The following is a 26,670-nucleotide window of genomic DNA, read 5'->3' as shown; positions in this document are numbered from 1 at the left end:
GCCTTTCTCTCCCTGTGTCAGCAATAAAATGGTGACACAAAGGGTTCTCTCAACACTAGCACAGAGCTTTACCTGACCAGTGTCTGTTACATCCAGTGTAGAGAAGGGGACAGCAATTTTGAACACCCTGTTAGGTATTCATGGTACATTACTGCTGTTTGCTATGGCCTCGTAAAGAAAAAAAGCTTTTCTTTATCCCTTCTGTACACAAAGTTGGAGGAAGACTGACTTTCTGTCATCAAAAGAGACAAGTGTTTTCTGCTGGAGAAGATGTCCTGCATCATGAGAACAAAGGGACAAACTGATAACAAAAATGACTATAAGGCAGCAGCACCAGCACTATTTGTATCTAGTTATCAAATTACCTTCCCAGTGACAAACATAGCTAAGGATAAACTGCTCTGTGAGGACATGTATTTTAAAAGGCAGGCTAAGGTATAATCAGCACTTCAGAAAGCCATTTGCTTGCCCTGTCACATGAAATCCAATGCTGGGTTATTTTCCTCCTACCCTCTGTTGAAGAGAAGATGGCTTTAAATTAGTTTTTAAGTTTAATAACTGTGGGAATGAAAAAAAAAATAGAGAGGGAGAACATTGCCCTACTTTAAGGAAATAAATGAAGCAAACCTATTATGTCTCAGTAAAGCTGTTGTTCCTGCTAAGTGAGTCATTGCTGCTGACTTTGCCAGCTGTTCCTACAGACACCACCAGAAAGAGGGAGATGCAAAGCTTAGAGATGAAATAAAAACAGAGCAAAAAATAGAATTAAAATGGAAAAGAAAAGTGGAGCAGGAAGCAGGCAGAAGTGAAGATAAAATTTACTGCTCAAAGGAGACCAAGCAAAATAGGCCTTGAGGATTTATCACCGTAGAGAATCACCTTACATATTTTTGATTCAGGAGGAAATTCACACCCTGAATAGGGCACAGCAAATCAGTCAACCACAGGGACAGGCTTTTGAAGAGAATGGTTTGTGTAACTGTGGTGGCAGTTGTTATCTCCTGTGATTCATTTCCAGACAGACTACTTCATGACAGACAAGACTGCTCATCAAGCCCTAAAGTGCCTCCAGACAGCAAAATGCAGCTCAGGAGCAAGTGACCTAGGTAGAACTCAGTACACATCACTGTCTCGAATATCCTGACATTCCTCCTTGGGAAGACAGAAATTATCTGAAACAGAGTTGGTCATATCCACATCAGGCAAAACCACATCACAGAACTTATGGCTTGTCATTAGTGAATAATACCCAGATCAGTGTAGGCATCAACAAGCATCAGTTAACTCCACTGCTCAAGGTGTGATTTCAAAAGATATGGAAGGAGCAGTGCATCCACCTCCCTTTCATTCCCTCTCTACCTTCCTGATTCAAGTGGCCAAATCTTGTTGTTTTCTTTGGATCAACTCTGGTTTTCATCAAACCTCTCCATTAGCTAATTAAACTCGAGACAGCAGCAGAAAACTAACCCAAACCCTCCCCAAAAACAACCTGGATACTTTTTCTGCCACTTTCTGCAAAGTGATGAATTCCAGGGCTGGTGCAAGGTCATAGAAGACCACACAGCTGGGAGCACTGGGGAGATGAGCAGGGGAAGGAAAAGAGCAAGTCCTTCCCTTTTTCGGTGGCAGGAGAGTGCTACAAGATCAGCTCAGCTGCCTGAGAAATTACAGTCTAAGAAATCACAGGAAGTTTCCAAGATGTTTGAGGCAATACGTTATCTTCATGCTTTCCAACTCGGCACATCAGGTTTGTACACAAAATAAACATATAAATCAAAGTAACTGAAATTGACTGTTAAGCATCTCAGACAATGGCCATGCCCTCACCTCAGTACTGCACTACAGCAATTCCAAGATTGGAGGGTTGGCATTAATCCAAGATAAAAGTAGTGTTTTTCCTCCTACAAAATGTATCCAACCTCCCTGTAAGCACGGCTGCATTTGGAAGATACTGAACAAAGACAGAATCACAGAATCATAGAATAGTTAGGGTTGGAAAGGACCTTAAGATCATCCAGTTCTAACCCCCCACCATGGGCAGGGACACCTCACACTAAACCATCCCACACAAGGCTTCATCCAACCTGGCCTTGGACACTGCCAGGGATGGAGCTTTCACAGCCTCTCTGGGCAACCCATTCCAGTGCCTCACCACCCTCACAGGAAAGAACTTCTTCCTTCTATCCAATCTAAACTTCCCCTGTTTAAGTTTTAAACCCTTACCACTTGTCCTGTCACTACAGTCCCTGACGAAGAGTCCCTTCCCAGCATCCCTACAGGCCCCCTTTAGATACTGGAAGGCTGCTATGAGGTCCCCACGCAGCCTTCTCTTCTCCAGGCTGAACAGCCCCAACTTTCTCAGCCCGTCTTCATACAGGAGGTGCTCCAGTCCCCTGATCATCCTCGTGGCCCTCCTCTGGACTTGTTCCAGCAGTTCCATGTCCTTTTTATATTGAGGACACCAGAACTGCACACAATACTCCAGGTGAGGTCTCACGAGAGCACAGTAGAGGGGCAGGATCAGCTCCTTCGACCTGCTGGTCATGTTCCTTTTGATGCAGCCCAGGATACGGTTGGCTTTCTGGGCTGCGAGCGCACACTGAAGCCGGCTCATGTTCATTTTCTCATCGACCAACACCCCCAAGTCCTTCTCTGCAGGGCCGCTCTGAATCTCTTCTTTGCCCAACCTGTAGCTGTGCCTGGGATTGCTCTGACCCAGGTGTAGGACCTTGCACTTGTCGTGGTTGAACTTCATAAGGTTGGCATCAGCCCACCTCACAAGCGTGTCGAGGTCCCTCTGGATGGCAGAGACTATCCTCTTAAGACAAAAGGACTGGGCTGCAAGGCCCAGTTAATGATGATCACGGAGGAGCAAGTCTCCATAGAAGAGATATAAAACCTTGCGCAAATTTTCCCCTGACACAGGACTGACAGACATTTCACATTCTAGGTTACCGGGTGTGGGAACAGGAACAAGCTTGGAGAAGTTTGATTCTGCTTATGTGGTTTTCCCTTTTAGTTGAAATGGAGAAAAATGAAGGCTGGAGCTGCAGAGAGTGAACCAGGAGAATTGTGCCATTCTGGATAGAATTACAAAGTCCCAGCCTCAGTATCGAGTTCAGCGATGGCATGAGGATTGGCAACGAGCTGAAAAACACATGGCCAACATTGCAAGATATCCTCATGGGCGGTATAAATCACAGAGCCGAAAGGTAGCCCTGAGCTTCTGTTCTTTCCTTCCCGGGTATTTCTGGATCGGAACTGCTCACAGAGCACATTTCTCTGTGCTTTTGCACTTGAGATTAACTGCACGTGTCAGCCAGCTGCACAATTAACAGCCGTTCATTTATACAGCCACTCTTACCAAATGAATCCCAGAGCGCTCTTTAGCCTTCATTAGGTGATTTGCAAGTGCTGGCGTTTGTACAGTCAGACTATCCACCACGGAGAGATGGTGCTCCAAGAAATAAATCTAAAAATGAGCTTTAAAAAAGAAGCAATGGCTTAACAGTTCCCTGAGAGAAACAACCAAACACTGCAGCAACATTTAAGGTGATCAAATGGGCACATGCACGGAGGGCTCTAAAACCTATACTGGTCATTCTATGCCATTCTTGGTTTTGTTAATAACAGAGGTAAAGAAAACAACAACAAAATAGCTACATGAGGTGTTAGCAAGATTTCCTGTGTGTCTTGATTTGGGAGGACTGTCCTCTGTCATACGAGTCTGTGTCAATATATTTGGACGTGGTTCATATTCACTATAGATATATTCACTATATTCACTACTTTACCCATTACCTCTAGCCTAAGGCCACTGAAATAAATCTTTTTTAAGCCTGTAGTTTATGAACATATGTAAAAAGATTTTGAAGGGTGTAGCTCATACAAATCTGTCCAAGTCTTTGGAGGACGCATAAGTGGCATTTCTTTTATCCTAGGACTATCCTTGTTCCAAGTCTCTGGTCCCAGTTCTAACTCCAGAATTATGGCAAAGAAAACATGTTCTGCAACTTTTCCTGTATCAACTGTTAAGTCTGTGCTCTGTGATTGATAGGTACTAGAACATCTGTAAGAAGTAGGCACTAGGAAACACCTTTTCCCAGTCCCCATTTCAGAAATGGTTAAGCCATTTTGAAGGACCTTTAAAAGACAAATAAGCAAGTCTGGTGTAGATACCTGCCACAGATTTCTTCAGGTGAATGGAGGAAATCCAGTAAAGTTACAGCTGAAATTAGGAACAGGGGAAGTATTTGGCAAAATCATAGAATCATAGAATAGTTAGGGCTAGGAAGGAACTTAACATCATCTAGTTCCAACCCCCTTGCAATAACTTGTGCTACTGGGTGATCCCTCTGCGCTTTTACAGTTCACCTGACACCAGTCCATGTCAGCATTTAATAAAGGACAGGTCGTGCTTCTTCTCATCAAGCATTCTTCTGCTTTCCCTCTGTTGCAATTTAAATCTTTTTACTGGTCACCGATATGCTATAACAGCAGGAGAAAGTGAGAAACTTTTTATATAAAGGTAAGTTTTACATGTTGTTAAATCAACTGAAGAAACAATTTATCTGAACCAGCCTACCCGCTGGCCTGACCAATGAAAATTGCTCTGACTCTGTTGGCTCGGGCAGTTCTAATGAATGAAAGAAAGGGAAAATTCTCTTTGTTTGTTCTGGAAAGGGATGGCAGTAGCATCACCAGCAAACATTTGTCACCTTTCTTTTCTAACTGAGCTTTAGTGCCGAGGGAATAATCCTGAAAATAGATCACAGAAGGTTAGCAAATCAAGGCAGTGACAGGTTCTTTATTTTATGTACATCTATACTGATTTTTCTTTTCTACAGGAAGAACAATTTAAAAACCAAACACCTGAACAAGACAGAAAAAGAGAAAAGCAACTAAAACAAGAAGATGTGAGAAGTAAGATGAAGGAAAAAGAAAGAGATAATGTCCACCATGGAAAGGGAAGGAACAACTAGAACAAGACAAGAGTTCCAGAAATAGCACTGTTCCAGGAGTCTCCTGTGAAAGCAGCAAAAAGCTCTCACTGGCTCTGGATAATGACAGCATTTGGAAATTTCACTGTCCTCAGCCCTCTGCATTGCCTTTATTCTGAAAGTCACTCCTTTCCTGGCGTGGTGGACCAGCAGAACAGGCGTTTGAGAGCCCATTTTGTGATTGTGACCCTGTGCATCAGCACACTTTGATTTCCGTAGTTTAAGTTAAAATACTGTTGTTCCTACGTGGATTACAACTTCCAGCTTCAGGAAAGATGGGAATTTGTGAGGTTGGTGATCTTTTTGGCAACGTTTTCAACTACACAGCTAAAAATTGAAAGCAGAAGTTCAGAATGAGCTGGGGTGCCTGGGAGAATCAGGTGGAAGGATTCACATAGTTTAGGGTATTAGGGGTTTATATAGTCTGTAAGAGAGTAGATATTAAAGACACTGTGTCTTCAGTATAGTGAAAAAAACATGAAGCAAAATGGCATTAAAAGCCATTTCCTTCATAATTACCAACAAAACTGCTTTGAGTTTATAACAGCTAGCAAAGAAGGAGCCTAACTGGGGAAAGGACTGTAAGCAAGCAACCGTAGCATAACTAATTGATCTAATTTAGATTTGGGCTATATCCCATGTGACAATTTTCATCTCAGTATCCAAGGTCTCTCCAGTGAGGGCCCAGTTGGCTGACAGTAAATACTTCAGAGTGAAGGGTTTGGAAAGTCTTCAGAAGCTCTCTGAAGCCCCTGAGCCACTTGCTGCAAACAAGGGGGAGTGCTTGGTGGACCAACGTCCTCCCACCACAGCAACACTTCCTTCTTTAATTGAGACTTTCTGCAGCTTTTGTGTCAGTTGCAGTAATTGCATTCACAGAGTGAAAATACTGAAAATACATCAAATTTGTTTCTAGCTTCCCTTTTAATGGGATTTAGGAGCTTTAAGCAAGGCAAAACAGCACCACATGTTCCACCGGCTCAGCATGGTATAATCTACCACTCTTTTAGACCATCATTGATCTACAGCTTAGGGGACAGGCACTTCTCTTCTGAAACACGTATTCTCCATTTCTTATTTTTTAATTACACTTCTTCAACAGAAAGTACGTATTAAAATCACAAACTGATCTTAGCATAGCCAAGCGGGGTAGCAGCAGTTCTCTCAGAAGTATCAATCAAAACCAAGCATCAAACCAGTATCAGTTCATGCTTTACCTAAAGTAGAATTTCATCTGTAATCATTTTGGAGGCTGCCAGCTTTCCAAGCGGACACCCCAGCAATAACTATTTACTTCCTGGCACTTAGAAATGCTTTCTAAGACATTTTCTCCTTTCTCATTTACAGTATGGTTTAGTGAATAATGTTTGAAGTGTTGATGATGAAAACACATTTCCTGAAGCACAATAACCCTAAAATACAAGAACAGGTCTTCACAGTACTGAACTGAGAACAGAAGTAACAGCTACCATAACTTCCAACCCTCCAGTACTTCAGGAACTGTGCATATAACTGTGAACTCCTTGATTCAGAAAATTTACAGCTTCCCAAACAACATCCCCAAACCCACCACGCTAGAAAGGAAGGATTCCCATTTGCCTAGTGGGACTGGCAATATGCATCCTAGAGAGCACTGAGTATGCCCAGACCCAGCATAGAGGAGGTGACCCCTGTGCAGTGGTCAGCCACAGGGCTCCATGGCTGCATGGAGGTTATCTCAAGCCACCAGCAGTGATGGGACAGTGCCAGGATAGACAAACTCAGCCTTGGTGTGCACACCTGTTACAGCAATCACACTGAGCAAGCATACATCAACTGTTTGCTTCAGCAGTAGCTTATTTCTAAAAGAAAGATTATGCACTCTTTAAACACGAGTGAAAAAGACAGTGATTTCATGAATTAAAACTTCCCTTACTATCAGAAGGAAGATGCCACCTTGGCTTTAATAGCAATTCTGTTTCTTAATTAAAATGTCCCATGTCGTTACAGTTTAAGACAAAAACTCCTGAAGCCCCCACTTCATGTGGTTCCAGACTGGATCATTGGGGCACTCTGTCCTCTAACAAGTTACATCACTGAACCAAACAAGATTTTTGTTTCCCTTTCTTCTTTAAGAGAATGGGATGATGATAACCTAAAATGTTTGACCAAATGCTTCTTGCTTTATAATTAAATAGAAGTGTTATTCCAAATCCCTGGCTCCAAAATTAAAACACTTTGCTACTGAAACGCTGGTATGATTACAAGCTAAATACCTGAAACAAGAGAGAACTAAAGGATAAAAAAGTGTCAAGAGTTACAGGAAATGTTAATCGGAGGGTCAAATTCTGCTTCCATTTTCACTATTGTAAGTCCAGGCTAGCAGCCTTAGCTTTACTGCAATTGCTGTGGATATAACCACTATACACTAAGAAACCATGCCAAACCCAGAGAACTTTTGGCTGCTCCTCCCTGGCAGTGTTCAAGGCCAAGTTGGACAGGGCTTTGAGCAACCTGGTCTAGTGGAAGGTGTCCCTGCCCATGGCAGGGGGTTGGAGCTGGATGAGCTTTAAGGTCCCTTCCAACCCAAACCAGTCTGTGATGCCATGAAAAGAAAACTCATGATGAGGTTTTAAAGATGGCTATGCTGTGCTTAACTACCAGCTCACTGCCATAGGAAGCAAGAGGTCACTCTCCCCTTTCTGCCCACTCCTTGTGCCCCTTTTCCATTCTATTGGTCTCTATAAATCCTGAGCAAGGTCAGCTCCAGGACAGAAGTCACAAAGGAAAACTTTTTTCTTCTTCAGAAAGGAGAATAGTTTTCATGTGGTTCAATGAGTTGAATCAGTTCATTGAAGATGAATTTAAGATTAAGGCCATAGCTAATGCAAGAAAGTAGTAAAGCCACATGTTCCTCCAGTAAAGTGGAAAAATGGTTACTCACTGCCTGGCAGTATTTAACACCAAAACTCTCGTAAGGGTCAGTAGAAACACATGGAGCACAGCAAAATGTCACAACTCAATAATCCATGTTGGTTACCATGGAAAAATTATGAATATAGACACAATCAGGGTTTGTCCAAGTTAGGAGTGACTAATGTGGTATTCACCACCACCCCCCTTTTAACTGGACAAACACCAAGTATGAGCGTATTCATTTTATTATTTCTTTCTATTTACCACAATAAAAGGAATATTACTTAAATATTCCTGACTTTAAAATTTTTTTAGCACGTAGCTTTTATAATTTCAGGAGAAAATTATTCACCTGGATTTCGAGGCCCTGAGTTTTAGCAAGGATAAGTTGAAACTGTACTGCCTGCAGTTGAAAAAAAGTGCCTCCCAGAAATGTTGCACTTGTATTATTGCATTAAAAGTCATGAAACTGAAACCTGAATTGTGATTTTTTACTTGCTTTGTAGTTACAGGACGTGCAGGTTTCACGTTTTCAAGTTTTCCTGTGCTCTTAAGAAGTTAAGAAACCTTCTTTTGAAGGGTTTTCACTTGACTGCCCAGCAGGAACTTGAATTAAAAGAACCCAAAACAGCGAGATACCACAAAAGCTGTAATAAAATTTAACTGTGAAGATCTGTTCCTTCCCAACACTCATGTTTGACTCTCCTTGCTACCCTCACTGATGTCAGTTTAATTGCTTTATGTTTTAAATGTGTTTCTAAAAATAAATGGGAAGGTTTATTTAAGAAGGGATGTAGCATGTGTATTAACACTCTTAACGTGGATGTGTTTGAAAACTAAATCAGCACAAAAGAAGTACAAAGAAAGCAGCAGCAGCATGCAGCAACGACTGGAGATTACCAGGGCAGAGTACAGCATGGTGGTTTCTTTAGATCCGTGGTTTACCCTATTGATTTGTTGCATTGGTATTAAAATGGTTTTATCCCTCCATACATCCTGTGAAGGATGGAAATGGTACCTCCACCACAGATACAAAGGTCTCTGGCATAAAGGCTACTGTCACATTAGTCAGATGGTCATATTTGCACTCGACTCCAAACTCACCGTTCAGATAGGTAGATAAGCCAGATAGCTCACCATGTAAAGCAGTTCATGTACAAGAAAGATCTGAACTCTACTCTTAAATATAATATAAATTCAACTGTTCCCAGCTACTTCTGCAAATTCAAGCACATTTACTTCAGTCTGTGCACAAATGACCACAGAGTTCGAGCTTCAGGTTCACAAGTCAGTGAGAGGTTGGTGCTCAAAATATCATGTGTGGCTGTAACTTCCTTGCCAACAAGAGGTCCAGTCATTCTTTTGCTTTTCTGCAGATGAAAAGCCAGCATCTGAACAAACATATGAACCACAGTGTGTGGAAGCATTAGAGTTTGTTGGGTTACAGGAAGACACTCATAATTTGTCGTCCTGAAGTACTGTTACAGCTCTACAAGCAAACTTCTACTGGGACTTTGCAAACAGTATTTACAAAACCATACACATGGGAAGATATAGGACATCAGGAGAAAGAATATCCCCAGGGTGGGAAAGAAGGAGCCAACAGGAAGGAAGATGGAGGTGTGGTGATTGCTGCGCTCCTGTGTCAGAGGGGCAGGTAATGAAAAACTTCCCTGCTGCTGTTGTTCCAGCCCTCATGCATCATTTCTAGCTGCAGCAGCCAAAGAAAAGTTAAATGAGGAAGGAAAGCTGGAATGGAACATCCTGGTCACCTCCACATCCGGCATCATCCTCTGCTTCCTTATTAGCCAAATATAACCCAGATTTATTGCACTGTGGTATTTTGTTTTGAATCAGCAGATTCTTTATCTTTTTTTTTAGTTAGAGCAAATCTTGCCAAAGCTGTAGGAAAATACACAAGGGTAATGATTACTGCCATTATGTATTTATGTAGAAGTGATACATTACCACCTCCTAGCAATTCACCTGTCTGAAAACCAAAAAAAAAAAATAACAAAAATGAGGTAGTATTACCAAAATCATAGGGAAGTAATAACTTTCTTCTAAATATAGATTTAAATAATGCTGAAATCTTTCTTCAGCCTACAGAAGCTTGAGATTTACATACATTGTTAAAGGAATAGAAGAAAAAACTGATTCGGTAAAAACAGAGATGCAACTTGTGAGGGTGAATCATGGCTACCTTTCTGCAGTGTTTCCCTGTAACGTTTTTGAGACCGTCAAGAACCTGATAAAAGGAACCCAGAAACAGACAAGAAAGATTTTTTTGCTCTTTCCTATCTGTTTCTTTGATGCCCATGACCAACAGAAAATTAATTTTACATTCTGCATCAACCAGCACATTTTGAGTCTCATTTCAATTTTAAAACTCGGTGTTTTCTTCATGAATTAAATATGGCACCTAGTAATACAATCACTACAGAAAGGCTGGAATTTTCATTCCAATAATACATTGATTAAACTCTGCCCTCAAGAGCTTCAGTTTTCCGTAGGACAAAGGTTGCTTTGATTATCTCGCATCTGCATTATCTGTGTATCAGGGTTTAAGTACAGTGCTGTGATTTGGAAGGCATGTGGAATCGTGCCTGCCATATGTAATCGATACACATTCGCCCAAATTAAAGCCCATTGAGCTGGATTCCCTGGTGTGTCCCTGGAGCTCAGCTGGCATAGCTGCAGTGAAAATTGGTCCCATTATCAGGAGACAGACAATCACTTCTTGCCTCTGCCTTTCCCACCCCCCAGTTGTCCTTCATGCATCCGCTTGCTGTATTGTTTGTGCGGTGCCAGCGCTTTGTTGCGGGGACTGCAGCCTTTGAATTGCTCCTGCCACTGTGCTATCGCCATCAGAAACAGAAGCATTTGCTGAGCAGCATGGTATTGATAATTAGTTTAATTTGGTCTCCCTGTCTCTGCCAGGCTTCTATGCAACAGAAGCATGCAAAGCAAACCTGGATGGCCTCTTTTAACAGTCAACATAGCACAAGCTTCATTTCACGTCTAGACTCCTTAGCTTGAAGCTTATCATGAATTAGAACATATCCTAACAGATTACAGTGCAAGAAAGCGTGGTCTTACCCAGGCATGGCTCACATCTTCCAGAGGACAACACACTTTGGATTTTTGGCCAGCTGCTACACAGCAAAAGGGGTGCAGCTGTAGCTTGGATGCACTTACTTACATCTGTGAAAACGCCCTACAAAAGACAAGCAAAGAGGGTATAAATCCTCAGGAAATACTGGTTACCCACTCGAATGAGTCCCTGCAGCTTTTTTCTACTTTGTGTCTTTTGCAGCAGCTTCACCTCCTTTTTGCTAAGCACGTTTGGGCAGCCTTGAATGCAAGCTTCTTCTGCAAAGTTAAAATCCATATTACTTCATCTCTGCTGCTATTCTGAGTTAGTTAGCTTTAGTTAACTGATCTGAGCTAAAGCTTAGACTTCTTAACTGTGTTTTGTAGTACTATATCCTATTTCACACTTCTAGAACATATTAGCAGCCATTAGCTAAAGCATTTCAATATCCCAGATTCATCCTAGGGTAGACAAACGTGACTGATAAGATTAAGAACCATGAAAAGACACAGAGGTTGGCAGACACAGGATAAAAGTACAGACCATCTGACTGGTTCACATTCATTGTTGGTGCAGATAAACATGGAGGCAGCTCTCTGCCTATCAGATTATATTAGAACATCAGCTGAAGTGAGCCTTACCTCAACTGTGAAAAATCAAGGGACATTTGCAAACCCTTGACAGCATCAGCTAAAAAAGTGTAAAATACAGATCACATCAGTGCTAATCATGAAAACCTGCAAAAGTTTACAAATCTTCAGATATGGGGGGGGGGGGGAAGATTCATAATCGCTGGGAAAGATTCGTAATCACCTTTGCCGGAAAACATCAGGCAAAATTCCAGCAAACGGGTGCAAATGCGTGGAGCTAGTCTGGACTTGAATCAAGATTGATTTCAAATACGTTAGAGATCCGACCTGAATGTTTTGCACAACTCGCTTCAGGCTCTGATTTTGTGAGCTGAAGCAAGAGCCCATTTCCTCTATGCTGAGAGCAACTGATAACAGCTATAAAATGGTGTTGGCTGCCTGACAGGGCATAATACTTCTATCCTCTGACCTTTCTGAGAACAGGACCGAGGCTGGCACATAGATGCACACTGGCACATTTTTTCCATCATATATTATCCTGATGCAACTAATTACTACACTGTAAACACAATTTTATTTTTATGCTTAGCATTTCTCAAAATGAAAAACACTCTCTGCTACTGAATTTGTAAATGCATACGCTTCTTTTTCAAATCTTCCATGTAATTCAGTCCTATTATAAGAAGAATATTTTGCATCCTATATTAGCTCCTCTACCAGAGTTAGACATTAGAGTTCAACATACTTGGTCTGCATGTTCTGTGCTATGAACATTCTCACTATAACAGACATGGCCTACGTGCCAAACCCACCTGAAAGCTGGGGAGAAAAATATCTCAGATTTGTAAGTTTAAAAGCAGTTGCCCAAATACAATATCCGGCGTTCAAAGGCACCCAGCATTTTCAGAGGGAAAGCAAACCAAAAAAATCAAGCCTTCTTTTGCTGGCTGTCTAAATATGGTTCTCTATCTTAATTAGATAATCGAATTTTAATTAAGATGTTTGCCCCCATTTTAAAAATGTTGTTCATCTGACCACACTTATAAAGGCAAACAGCTCAAGCCACTAAAATCAAAAGTTAGGCTAATTGTATTAGGTTAAAGCATGCAAAGGACTTGACTTTACAAGCCCTTCATATACAAAACTCCCACTGCCTACAGGATCAGGCCTTACATGGATATCCAAGACCTTCCTAGTTCTTTCAGTTCTTTTTTTCACGCTGGAAGAGCTAGGTTGCCATCTGGCACAGGCTTGCAGCAGCTGCACAAAATAAACTCAAGCAAACATACTGGCACACGTCTGATTAACAATTAGAGGAGGCAATTAATTCATCTAAACATACCTAGCATATCTTGCATATTAATTAATCTAAACAAAAGCTTGTAGAGAGTCCACACATCTGAGTACCTGTCATGTCCCAACTTTTCAGCTCTAGAATTTATTCTTCAACCTGAATGGCCTGGATAAGGCTTTATCCAAATCACTGCTCCCAAGCATATTTTGGGTTAAACTTTTAAGATGAAACTTCTAAACCATGAATGGTCGAGTCAACATATACATAGCCAGACACAGAGATAGAGATATGTATCTTACTCAGATACAATTTCACTCAATTATGCAATTAAAGAAATAAACTTATTTCTGGGCACAAGCTGGCTCATGTTCAGCTGGCTGTTAACCAGCACCCTCAGGTCCTTTTCAGGCAAGTAGCTTTCCAGTCACTTTTCCCCAAGCCTGGAGCATTGCACGGGATTGTTGTGACCCAAATGTATGATGCGGCACTTTGCTTTGTTGGACCTCATACAATTGGCCTTGGCCAATGGATCCAGCCTATCTAGATCTCTCTGTAAACTTTCCTACCCTCAAGCACATTACCACCCAACATAATGTTGTCTGCAAACATACCGAGGGTGCACTCAATCCCCTCATCAGATTATCGATAAAGATATTAAGTGTATCTTTATATATGGAGAAAAAGACAGTTTTCTCTTTACACCACAGAAATATGTTCTTTCAAAGCTTCCAATGAGGAAATTTTATCCCACAGAAGTGAAATGCACAGTGCTCTTAAAGACCAGCTACTTGTGACTTTCTTGCAGAGAGTGACCATGTTAATTTGACTGTGGCAAACGTGATGTTCTAGGAAGTGGTTTTCAAATCCCCAGTTTCCAGAAGGCCAAACTCAGCTTAACTGGGTCCATTAAGACTGAAAGCCCAGACACCAGAATGAGCTCATTCAGAAGAGAGCACAGGCTGTTAAGACAGGAAGATAGAAAAAGCTGCCCCCAACTTTACTCCTTTCATCTCTCACCCTGCTGCTTTGGAGATTAAGCCACCACAACTGCACACATGCAGTGACCATCACCTGCAATTCTTGTGCAGAGCAGCCCTGTTCTATATGCACAACAAAACTGTTATCCCAGGCCCATCAGACTCTACTCACCCATGGTAACTGACACATTTTGGACACTTGGACTTACCATGCTTACTCAGAGCAAATGTATGTCCTTGAGCAGTAAGCTTGAACATGCATAAGGCCTAATTCCCATCCACAATCAACATCAAAAGTGCAATAAGCCTCACAAGTTCCTACTGCACTGTTGAACAAGAGCATAAGCAAGCTGTCAGCTACGTCTGTGTCCTGGAAGCCCAAGATGCTGGAAGAAAACACTGCCAGAGGTGCTGTGGGTCAGGGTCTCCCTCCTAACAATGAGCACAGGAAAATGGAGCATATCTGAGCAGGTCCTGCCTCCCACACCTTTGGGTCAGATTGTGATAATTCCAGTGCAGGCAAAAGTAACTTGGAATTTGGTCCATTGGTCCACATGAAGCTCAGTCAGATCCCATTTTCTCAGCCTCACTCCCTTCCTATCAGCTGCTGGCAGGCAGGAGGAGTGGAAACAGAATAGCATGCAGAAACTGGCTCTGTGGCAGCTGGGAGCTTTCCTCCTCCAGGGGAATTCCTTACTGGCCATTTGCACACACAATTCGATTCCCCGCATCACCTGAAAAATGAAATCTGATAAACCAGAGAAAGCTGGTGATGAGAGACAGAACCTGGGAACTTTCTGCAAGCCATTCCTCGGCTGCACGCGTCCTCCTTCCAGCCACAACCTTTGGGGTCTATAAGGTCTCCAAGCAGGTTTTGATCAAGGTCCAGGTAGATATGAAGATCTGTATGAACCATGAGGACAGCTGAATGGTGTTCAATCAAGAAGTCAACAGGTGTTGGCTTTGTCAGAACCAACGGGAGGCATAACGCATGCCAAAGGTGAGTCAGTTAGCAAAAATCATAACATATGTAACAGTCACCGAGGCCGGTTTGCTGTGCTACTGAAAGAGCACATTAATCTAGAGGCTGGAACAATCAAGCCAGCGGGTGGAAAAAAAGTACTTCATAAGACTCATGCCAAGCCAACAGAAATGCCACTTACATTCTTACAGCTAGCATACAAATAACTGATCACATTTCATCACGAAGAAACATGTTGCTATTGCCCGGGGCAAGCACAGAATCTACTAAGGAACCAAATGGGAACAAATGAGATATTAAGCCTGAACTCGACAAGCAACATTCCAGTTCCTGCCATATTTTTTGGTGAGATGTGTATTAGCAAGGCAGATTATTCTATGGAATTTGCTACTTTTCTGTGAAATTTATTGAGCTGTAGCAAGGCGCAACCCAGAAGATCCAGACAGGATTTACCTCTCTGGCCTTTGAAGGACAGGCAGGCCGGTCTAGGTTAATATACTGAGGAATGCAGCTCAGGGTCTCTCTTGCCTTTATTGATTTATTTTGGTAGAGGGATGAACAGGTACGTATACACACATTCATAGCTCCTTGCAAGTATTGGGAGCCAGGATAAACTGAGAAATACCACAGGCACAAATAAAATGAAACCATTTTAAAAGTGTGTTAACACAATGATCAAGAGACCTGCTTTGAAAGAATATGCTGTACAAGAACATGGTGCTTATTCATAGCCCAGGAAAAATTCTGCCTGTGGTACAAGCTCGTTTATTATCAAGATGAGTAGCGAAGCAGGCTGACATTTTCTTCAGCAGCTCATAGGCAGACTCTAATAAAACAACCTAAATCATTCCTGTGGTAAAGGCAGCCAGTCACCACCGCTGCCATAATGTTACTACCCTGTTTTCTAAAAGCAGTGAGCAAGTATCCCCAGGTTCTGTGAGCGCAGTGAATTAAATTGCCAGGGGATTACAGTCTAGCAGCATTTTTAGGACCAAATTCATCACACATACGTTCACTCCAGAAGGTCCCTGGGCAATTCTTACTTCTCTCTCCTATCTATAGTGAGAGCTCAGTGTATTTCTCCCTCTTCCTTGTCATGTTTATATCTCCCAAATGTTGTTTCCTTCCTGTCTGAAGATAAGTAATCCACAGTGTTACCACACAAAATTCTGAGCACAGATGAGTTACAGGTCCTATAAACTGTTCACCAAAACCAGGTTTTTGCTCTGCAGACAATTGTGCAGTGGTTGAAGCTGTGATGACCTCTCACTTCCAGTCTCGAATGCCCGAACCATTACAGTTCTGCCCACTGATGCCTAAAGCATTCCCTAAAATAACTCCATTGATTAGACATAGCTTTTAAAAACTAATACATCCAAGCTGACAGACAGATGATAAGAACTGTGTGGCCTCACAACCTCGACCAGCAAACAAAATAGAGGCATGACAGCAAAACCTTGCTAAAACTAGTTTGCCACAGTTTCAGCTTCCCTAACAATCATAGGCTGTGCACACTTTGGGGCAAGGCTTCTTTTTTCCCCCTGTTTACTTAATTTTCAGTTTGAAGATCTCTAAAATCAGGAAAAAATACTCCCAAACAAATCAGTCAACATTTCAGCTCTCAAGGCTGCAAAATGCCAGGACCACCTGAATCTTCCCATATTGGCATTTATACAAGATGCCATTCTTTGATTCTCCCCAGTGCTGAATAGGAACTGAACATTAGAAGCCACTTGCCTGACAAGTGCAGCAGCCACATACTCCTGCGTACTGTAAGCAGACCTGTCAAGTCTCATGCATAAAACTAATTCAGCTGACCTCTGAATCACAGTGGTACAAGCAAGTCACCTACTCCAGACCTGTGGTTCTGGAACAGAAGAGAGCGGGTTGCACTGTAAAGCCACAAAGGCTGTGATTCCCACCAATTCTTTTCCTTCCCTTCCTCCAATGCACAAACAAAAAGGGCCTATGCTAGAAGAAACACTTTCTAGAGTTGCAGCCTTGCCCTGCAGTACATCTTGATCACTTGATATGATATTGCTGAGGAAAGACATACAGCCCAAAGAGGTGTGCCCTCATAGTACAAGCCAGTGCCTGCAGCTTCACACACTGAACAAGTTGAAAATAGCAAAGGCTACACAAAGCTTTCGAATTTCCAATGCAACTCAGGACAACGACCTGAGGCTGATGCAACTCTCATTAATCTAAAAAACAAGGGGATATTATTTTCAAACTTAAAATATGTGTGCAGACTTCATTAATTACTCTTTAAAATAAAATATCTGAAGGGGGGCTATAGGGATGCGGTAGAGGGACTTTTCATTAGGGACTGTAGTGACAGGACAAGGGGTAACGGGTTAAAACTTAAACAGGGGAAGTTTAGATTGGATATAAGGAAGAAGTTCTTTACTGTGAGGGTGGTGAGGCACTGGAATGGGTTGCCCAGGGAGGTTGTGAGTGCTCCATCCCTGGCAGTGTTCAAGGCCAGGTTGGACAGAGCCTTGGGTGGGATGGTTTAGTGAGAGGTGTCCCTGCCCATGGCAGGGGGTTGGAACTTAAGGTCCTTTCCAACCCTAACTATTCTATGATTCTATGATGCTATGATAAAATACCCAAGGAATAGGCCTCTGTCTGCTTAGCCATGCTGAACAGGAGCTAAAGGCTAGCAGTTCTGCAAAGGGTATCAGGTAGTGAGGTGGATCAAGAGCTGGTTGAAGGGAAGAAGGCAGAGAGTTGTGGTCAATGGCGCAGAATCTAGCTGGAGGTCTGTGACTAGTGGAGTTCCTCAGGGGTCGGTGCTGGGACCGGTGCTGTTTAATATTTTCATCAATGACCTGGATGAGGGAACTGAGTGCACCCTCAGCAAGTTTGCTGATGACACAAAACTGGGAGGAGTGGCTGACACACCAGAGGACTGTGCTGCCATTCAGCGAGACCTGGACAGGCTGGAGAGTTGGGCGGGGAGAAACTTGATGAAATTTAACAAGGGCAAGTGTAGAGTCTTGCATCTGGGGAAGAACAACCCCATGTACCAGTACAGGTTGGGGGTTGACCTGCTGGAAAGTAGCGAAGGGGAAAGGGACCTGGGGGTCCTGGTGGATAGGAGGATGACCATGAGCCAGCAATGTGCTCTTGTGGCCAAGAAGGCAAATGGCATCTTAGGGTGCATTAGAAAGGGAGTGGTTAGTAGGTCAAGAGAGGTTCTCCTCCCCCTCTACTCAGCCTTGGTGAGGCCGCATCTGGAATATTGCGTCCAGTTCTGGGCCCCTCTGTTCAAGAAGGACAGGGAATTGCTTGAAGGAGTCCAGCGCAGAGCCACAAAGATGATTAAGGGAGTGGAACATCTCCCTTATGAGGAGAGGCTGAGGGAGCTGGGTCTCTTTAGCTTGGAGAAGAGGAGACTGAGGGGTGACCTCATCAATGTTTACAAATATGTAAAGGGTAGGTGTCAGGATGATGGAGCTAGGCTTTTTTCAGTGATATCCAGTGATAGGACAAGGGGCAATGGGTGTAAACTGGAGCATAGGAAGTTCCACGTTAACATCAGGAAGAACTTCTTTACTGTAAGAGTGACAGAGCACTGGAACAGGCTGCCCAGGGGGGTTGTGGAGTCTCCTACACTGGAGATATTCAAGGCCCGCCTGGACAAGTTCCTGTGTGATGCACTGTAGGTTACCCTGCTCTTGCAGGGGGGTTGGACTAGATGATCTTTTGAGGTCCCTTCCAACCCTTGGGATTCTGTGATTCTGTGAAAGGGGCATCCTCAGCCCCTGCTGACTAATATGATCCTGTGACATGTCAGATACTGTGGAGCGGTTTCTGTTTGGTTCCATGAATCTAGACTGAGACAGAGCATTTATGTCAGTTTGCTCATCACAAAAAGACTAAAACTACGTGTAAGATCACTCCACACTGTGCCCCCTTAATTAAATCTTGGTATCCATTTGTTTATCGTACTTCCAGATGAAATTAAAAAGCCAGAGAAATAAACCACGGTCATGTCTTGGAATGGTCAGTGTATCGATATGAGTGATACAGGTTCAGTTTGCAAATAAACTGCCCCAAGACTCATTATAATCATGTTTAACAGTGACCCCTAGTGTTGCTCGGCAGCAGCTTTGCTTTTGCTTGGATGTTAGGCAAGGAAGACAAACCAGACTAAAATGAACCTGCCTTTATACTTCAGGACCATATCAATGCTCAGCCACTGTCGCAGATGAGCAGAATGCACCTCAGTCAAAAGAGAGAAGCAGCAACATCTTTTATTTAGGTAAAATACTAATGTGGCAGAGTTTAATAATTTGATGGAATTTCACAAAGTTTAGCAGTATTTGAACAAGGTTTGGTTACTTTGACGGCAAGGTTCACCTTATTAACTACCGCATGGATTAGACATACAAAGGAAAATAGAATAGGGTTGGAATAATTCACACAGAGACTGAAGGCACAAAAGTGTGAGCAGACCCCTTGCTTTCTAAATTCCTTATGGACCCTAGGCACAGCTGGATCCAATCTTAGTCTCAGACTTGGTCAATGGCTTATGTCGAACGGAAGAAACAGAGTAAGGAGGACCCTCCCATTGAGTTATGAAGTTCAGAGTGGACCTCTTGCTTTCTAAACTTACGGAGTCTAGGTGCAGCTAGGTCCAATCTTAGTCTTAAATTTGGACAACAGATTATGCCTACTGGAATTATCTATACCAAGTTTATAACAATAATATTGATAATATTTGTATATAATTTATATAATATTTAGATATATAATTATAATAGAATTACATATATATATTATATAATTATACATAATAGATATTATAAAGTATAATATATTGTTATACATTATATCATATATTCTATAGTGTTTATATAATAATTTATATAATGTTTATTTATATAATTTTTATAATATTTAGTAGCTACTTAGAGCGGTGAGGTTTCATTAATACTAATTCAGCATGCTATCAGTCACTTACCAAGTATCTGTCATGAGTAAGGGATATTTCCACCTTGGGTAAGGAAGGATCTCTTAGTCTCAGGTAAGGAACCTCAAGCCTTGAGAGGCATCCCTGCTCAAGGGGAGAGTTGCCTGGTGTGCAATCCAGCCGCAACTCTGGCAGAGCTCAAACTGGGCCCATCCTGATGGTGGTATTTATAGAGTGAAGTATAGACAAGATACATGTCTTCATTTTAGCACTGGTATCTTGCTCTGTACTTCAGTTATCTTACATTTCTGGGCTTTGAAACCACCTTTTGAAATGTTTTTCCAAGGCACCTTCACTCCCTTGTGCATGAGCCAGGGGCTTTCCAAGTTGCAGGTTCACCACAGGGCATGAGCACCTTCATTCCCTTGTACGTGAGCCAGGGGCTTCCCAGCTTGCAGGTTCACCATGGGTTGTGAGGCCTGTTGCTCCTTAGCCTGAACTACGGCTGGAGGTCAAGTGTATCCATCACAGCCTCACAAGGGTCCACAAAAATCCAGCTGAGAGAGCAGCACTATGTTACTGTGCACTGGTTAGCCACTTCTCTTTAGCCTTAGTATTGTAAAGACCAAGTACCCAATGTCTGGCTGAGGACTGGAGGATTATTTCACCGTTTATCAAAAATAAATAATGGAAAAAAAGAAAAAAAAATAAAAAAAAACTTCCACTGGTACCTATTATGGAGCCACAGATAACAAATTTGTTGACTTATTTTAAAAACATCTCACTAAGGAATTCTCTTCTTTTTGCAGTCGAGTGTATAGTTACAAACAGGATTAATATTTGTTCTTATTATTCGCATGTTCTCATTTTTTACATAGTGCAATATGTCATGGCAATCTATCTATCTGTTTTGGCAATAGCTAGGGTCTATGTCTGGGGATTTCAAGGATGTTAAGGCTGGCTAGCTATTTGTGATGAGAACTATGTAGGACCACCATAAAGGGAGAGACTGAGACATATCTAGAAACTGGAGCAGGAGAGGAAAAGGGGAAAAAAAAAAAAGGAAAAGGAAAAAGAGAATATGCAGCAATGGCTTGTGTGAAAAAGGAAAGTGTTTTAACTCTGCAGATAACTCCTGAAAACCCTTAATCTCCCAGTGTCATTTTCCACTGATACTAAAGATCAATTTCCAAGTTTTCAGTTTTCCAAAGTACAAGCAGCATCCCTCCAGCCACTTATTTTGCTCATGTAGTATTTACTGGCAGATTTAGCTCATATTCTGTTAGGCTTCTCTTCCTGAAAAGGAATTTTATATATTATTTGATATAGTCAATTGTAAAGCGGCCTTCGGATTCACTGGGCTTCCTTCCCCATACATGTGCTGAGGACTGTCAGGTTCTGCTGTCACAACTAATTGCCTTGATAAAAATAGGAACAGCCGCTCCTGAGTCAAAAGCATTTCTGATTGTTGTACAAGGAAGACGTGATCTTATTTAAGCTCAGTGAGAATCAGTGTCTCTGACCAAACATAGTATTTCACAGAATCACAGGTCGAGGCAGGCAGGTACCTCTAGTGATCCTCTGGACCAACCCCCTGCTCAAGCAGGACCACCCAGAGAGAGCTGGCTGCCCAGGACCATATCCAGAGAGCTGTAGAATACCCCCAAGGATGGAAACTCCACAACCTCCCTGGGCACCCTGTGCTTGGTCACCTTCACAGTGAAAAACCATTTCCTGATGTTCAGATGGAGCCCCCTGTGTTTCAGGTTGTGCACGTCGCCTCTGGTCCTGTCACTGGGCACCAGTGACCACAATATTTACTCAGAGATGTGCATAACTATGTCACATCAGAGCATTTTTAAATCTGAAAGTTTGCACTAAAACTAAGAAAACAAAACCAGTTTGGAACCTCAGGTTATAAACTTCTGCAGTAGCCAGAGCTATCTTAAAATGGGAGTACATAGGCCTCCTCCAAACAAATCACAGACTCTACGGTCAGTCACAAGCATGCTCAGTTCTCATGACTACACAACACAAGTGTCTAGGGATGCGAAACAAAGAGGGGATTCACACCATGAGCACAAATCTGTCAAAATGCAAACGTGATTATGCAAAATACCAAGCACACCTGCAAGAACAGTTGTTGCTATCGAATATTGAGGTAACATAAGTTTTTGTCTATTTGCCATTTGTTACTAAAGAGTTCCAGTAAATGGTGACGTGCTGCTCTGATGCATGCAATGCATGCTGATGCATGGTTCAGTACACAAGGTTCAGCAAAAGGACTGCAAAGGGATTAAAGCAGCTTTAAATTTTGGAAGCTAAATAAATAAAAGTCCTGGCAATAGATTCAAGGGATTAAGCTCAGCATCTCAGGAGAGGGGATGACTAGTCAAAGATACTGTTCTCATCCTCTGAAATGAAATTCTCATCCATTTCAGCAGAACAACAAAAACATGCAAGAAAATAGAATCTGCATATACTGTTACCATCATGCCTTTGAAAACCAATTAGCTTCAGAGCAACAGCAATGACAGGAGTTAAAAAAGCCTTTAGATGGTAACGATAGTGACAACAATAAACATGGGGAGGGAAAAAAAACACACCAAAAACTCATTCCAAAGATGCTACAAAACTGCCTTTCAAGGAAATCAAAAGTTTAAGCATACATACTTACATTCATCTTAGCTATTTTCTGTTTCACATACGTTGCATCTAATGCAGCCATTGATTCCATTTCTCTATGGAACTGAAGGATACAAGCGCCAAGGTATAATTTCTTAGTTTAAGAAGGCTGCATCTGTCTGGTACAGTGACCTGAGAAAAGTAAAGTTGTTTTCTGTATACGGTTGTTTTATACATTGCATAACAGAATAACCAAAGTCCATATTCCTTAAAGAAGAAATGCCAACAAACTGGGTTTCACGTTAGCTAACCAGATAACCCATCATTTGCTTGTCCATGCTGGTGATGAACTGCAGCAGTGAGCAGTCCACTTCACAGTTAAGGGAGATGAGTAACAAGTTACACATCTGCTCAAGCTACAGTTCGTGCAATACACACTAAGTCTCACAGTCAACACGCAAAGTTTTCACATTACTCACTACTTCACTGTCCCAAAATCCAGAAAGCAAACTCAACCAAGCAGGCACATTCCTATAATACACAGCATGCACATTTCAAGTAAACATCAAGTTTTTTACTTCAAATAAAATATCAGACTAATCAAAACTATGCCCCAAGCCCCAAAGTTCTTAAAATATTGGAGCATGTGCATGTTGCATTACTTATGGTTCACAAGCACATTTTGGTCTGCTTTCTCTCTTCCCTCTGCATTCAACTACATGATCACCTTCTGCTCCCATACCTGTGCTGTGTCAAACAGCAAGCGCTACTGTTACGGCATGCAAAATAAGCTTTTGGTTGCAGACAGCTCTGCTGCAGCCCTGAGCATGAAAACATACACACCTGAGCTACCCCTCCACAGGTTTCAGTTCTGGGAAGTGGAAGGGTAGAGGGGGAAAACATTTCAAAAAGTTCAGGCCATTAAGTCCCACTACCATAAGGACTTTACAGGCTGCTTTGGGACCCTAATGCTCCGCTCACATGCAGACACACGGGACAGGACACACCTTCCTAAACATGGGCATCTAGTCTCAGTTTAGATAATGCTGTGAACTCATCTGGCTTCCCAACACCAGACCGGGAGGGCAAAGCTCTTCAGCACATTAGTCCCATGTACGTGTTAGATACTCTACAGCAACTGAGATAATACTCAAATTTAGCTACACCCCTACATGTGGAGAAATTAAGTTTGGTCCTAGGGTAGGCTCTAGTAAGACACATATATTTTGTGCTTGGAAACGTGAGATAGGTGCTTAAGCTCTCATTCTAGTCAATAGAAATCTAATTAACACAACCAGTGGTGTCCAGAAAGCCAGTCAGCTCCCCCTGATGCAGACACCTATGTTTGGTCAGCTGAATTGTTTTGCTCCACTAACAACAGAAGCTTCCAATTAAATGGCAAAATTCAGACTGATGGCAAAGCAAAGCAAGCCAAGAGCATCTCATCTGCCCCCCAGTACATCTAGCCTGGAGCACCACCTTTATTATTTTTGGACTATGGCTACATACAAGAAAAGAAGAGGAATATTACTTTGCATACTGGCCAACATAATGCATTCAAGTGCTTCTCAGAAGAAATCGAAGGGATATAAGATTAAAAATAAAATCTTAATGAAGCAGAAAATAGCTCTTAGGGCTCTCTTGCTTTTACCCATACTCACACGATTTCTTTTAACTTCCATAAAGAGGAGCGTAATTGTAGTCAGTAGCTTTGTAATAGAAGTTGCCTTTTGTGGTGCAAATATTTATTTACTTCTCAGTATTAAAATTTATCCTGAAGGCTTTACATTTTATTGTGAGCAGCAAAAGGTGAAAGAAAAAATTCTTTTCATCATTTCCTTAAAGCAAGATTCTCTTTGTTGGCTTCTGAGCAAGAAGGATTAAACATCCTCAAGTACAACCTTAGCACCTCCGACAGCCATAATGGATGAATACATCATGTAGGAAAGAGAAATCAGCATGAAAGAGACCACTCTTCACAATTAAGCTCTTGGAAAAACCAAAGCCAAATGTGATCTTTGTTAATCTATATGATCAACAGGACTCGCTCCTCACCATTGCAAAGAATCAAAAACCGCTGCAGAAAAAAAATATAAATTCCAATATTCTTTATTTTAGAAAAAAAAAAGAGACCCAAACAGCAATAGGTTTATATCATCCAGATAACCACAGGAAGAAGAGTGTTCTGCAAGCAGCAGATCCCAAAAAGGCTGGTTTCTTCTGGATGTGCCCCCAGAGATGACTTGCCAAGCCCCAGCTTGTTGGGTGGAACTAGATGATCTTTAAGGTCCCTTCCAAATGATTCTAGGATGGGGCTTTGGGCAACCTGGTTTAGTGCAAGGTGTCCCTGCCTGTGGCAGGGGTTTGGAACAAGATGATCTTCAAGGTCCTGTCCAACCCAAACCATACTATGAGCATGATACATGTGCAAATATCAAGCTAACTCGGAAACAGCTATTTAAAAGCAGCAGGAGGAAGCTATATGCTAGCACCAGCAGAATGTACCTGTAAGTATTTTTAGAACAAAAGAAAGAAAGAAGGCCCTCAATGCAGATTAAAAAACCCAGAAACTTCCACAAAGTGAGGCAGTTTTAATATGACTGTGGAGCCCTCCCCTTCCTCTCAAGATTTAAGACACTGAAGTGCAGGTTCGTAAAGCAGGTTTTTTTAACCATCCCTTCATATCTTCTCACCTGTTACTATTAGCAAAGCAGTAGGTGTATCAACACTACTCAATCATTAGAGTAGTTTTGCTCATTACTGGTTTTTCATTTGAAAGAGAAACTTTTGTATTACTTGAAACTACTTAGAACTCAATTTTTCCCCTGTTCACACCTGAAAGATTTTTTAAGCCTCACCCGCCAGTTCACAAAGATCTTGCTGTTCACTGCACCAGGTGTCAGCCCTATCTATTTGCCCACATGCTTACATGACTCCCACTGAAGAAGCAAAACTTTAGCATCTATCCAAAAAGGACACTCTGTTTGCATGACCAGCTACTTCATGAGCAGTGATGTCGGAGCATCTTCGCATTGCAAAAACAGGAGTAGAGCCCACCTGAGCAAAGCCACTGGAGTAGGACTGCTACAGCCTCCCAGCAAAGCTCAAGCAACCATTTCTTACCGCTCCAGCCCCAGAAATGGACACAAGAGAGCAGCACATTACACACAGATGTTACAGAGCAACTCGGCTTTGACAACGTAAGAACTAGACAGATGTTACTTAAGTAAAAACATATTCTATGTGTATTTCTGTTTTCTCACCTTCATAGAGCATTCCCTGGGCCTCTCCAAGATCCTGCAGATCACAGATCCTCTCTACACTTCAGACCAGCTCCCTGGGACTATGGCTGCTCTTAACCATCACCCATCCCCAGCAAGAGAGTTTTTTTCTCTTCCAACCCCCACACTTCCTGTGCATCTTTTTTTTCTTCCCCAGCCTAGACTTTTACCTTATACATTAGCATAAACTCTGAATTTCTATATTTTATTTCACTTTTTGTTCATTTCGTAATGTTTCAAACTCAGCCCACTACTGCGATATTTAAACTAAAGGAGGGTAGGTTCAGAATAGATGTAAGGAAGACATATTTTACAGTGAAGGTGGCAAAATACCAGCAGAGGTTGCCCAGAGATGTGATGGATATACCATCCCTGGAGACATTCAAGGGCAGCCTGGTGGTGGTTCTGGGCAACGTGATCTAGTTGAAGATGTCCCTGCTCACTGCAGGGGTGTTGCACTTTATGATCTTTGGAGGTCTCTTCCAGCCCAAACTGTTCTATGATTTTATGATATTTAAATTCATCTCATTCTCTCTGAGTTCCTGCAGTTTGTTGCCCTGATGTCTAATGCTGAATAGAAGCCACTGAGCTAAGTGAGTTATCATTACACCTGGTCTAAGAGAGAAACATGCCACTTAGAAGCAGATTGTGGGCTCCACCACTCAGCAGTTTCTAAATGGTATCAGACTCCCATTCAAACATCTTTCATTGTACACGGAAAGATCCACAAACTGACAAATACCTATGCTGTTAACTGTACCGATTTCAAAGGGATTCTAAACCAACAGTCGGTCGCAACCAGTTGCCATATTGCTGGGCTTATCCACACTGTGACTCTGACACAGCTTTTCCTTCTCCACCAAACACAATTGCTATTCCTGTAACAGGCATACCTGCTCCAAGATGTATCGTCCAACATCCAAACTATTTCAAATCAGGCATTTTAATGGCTCACATCATCTGTTTCTCGGTAGTAAAAGCTGGCATTTTTTCCAGCAGTATCCTAGTGGA

General features: G+C 42.1%; 1 protein-coding gene across 1 annotated transcript in view; it reads right to left on the bottom strand.

Moving 5' to 3' along the window:
- RASA3 (RAS p21 protein activator 3) overlaps nt 1–25,732 on the bottom strand; it is a 178,008-nt gene extending 152,276 nt beyond the window's left edge. Inside the window, exons 1-3 of the mRNA XM_065677862.1 lie at nt 25,642–25,732; nt 22,431–22,570; nt 10,995–11,112 (exon numbers count right to left, since the gene is read on the bottom strand). The gene's annotated coding sequence lies outside the window, so the exon portion shown is untranslated. The remainder of the gene's footprint in view (nt 1–10,994; nt 11,113–22,430; nt 22,571–25,641) is intronic.
- Nucleotides 25,733–26,670: the final 938 nt, after the last annotated feature.

This window comes from Lathamus discolor, chromosome 4 (assembly GCF_037157495.1).
Source record: "Lathamus discolor isolate bLatDis1 chromosome 4, bLatDis1.hap1, whole genome shotgun sequence".
Lineage (NCBI taxonomy): Eukaryota > Metazoa > Chordata > Aves > Psittaciformes > Psittacidae > Lathamus > Lathamus discolor.
The sequence above is the reverse complement of the archived record's forward strand: the minus strand, read 5'-3'. Positions and strand labels throughout refer to the sequence as shown.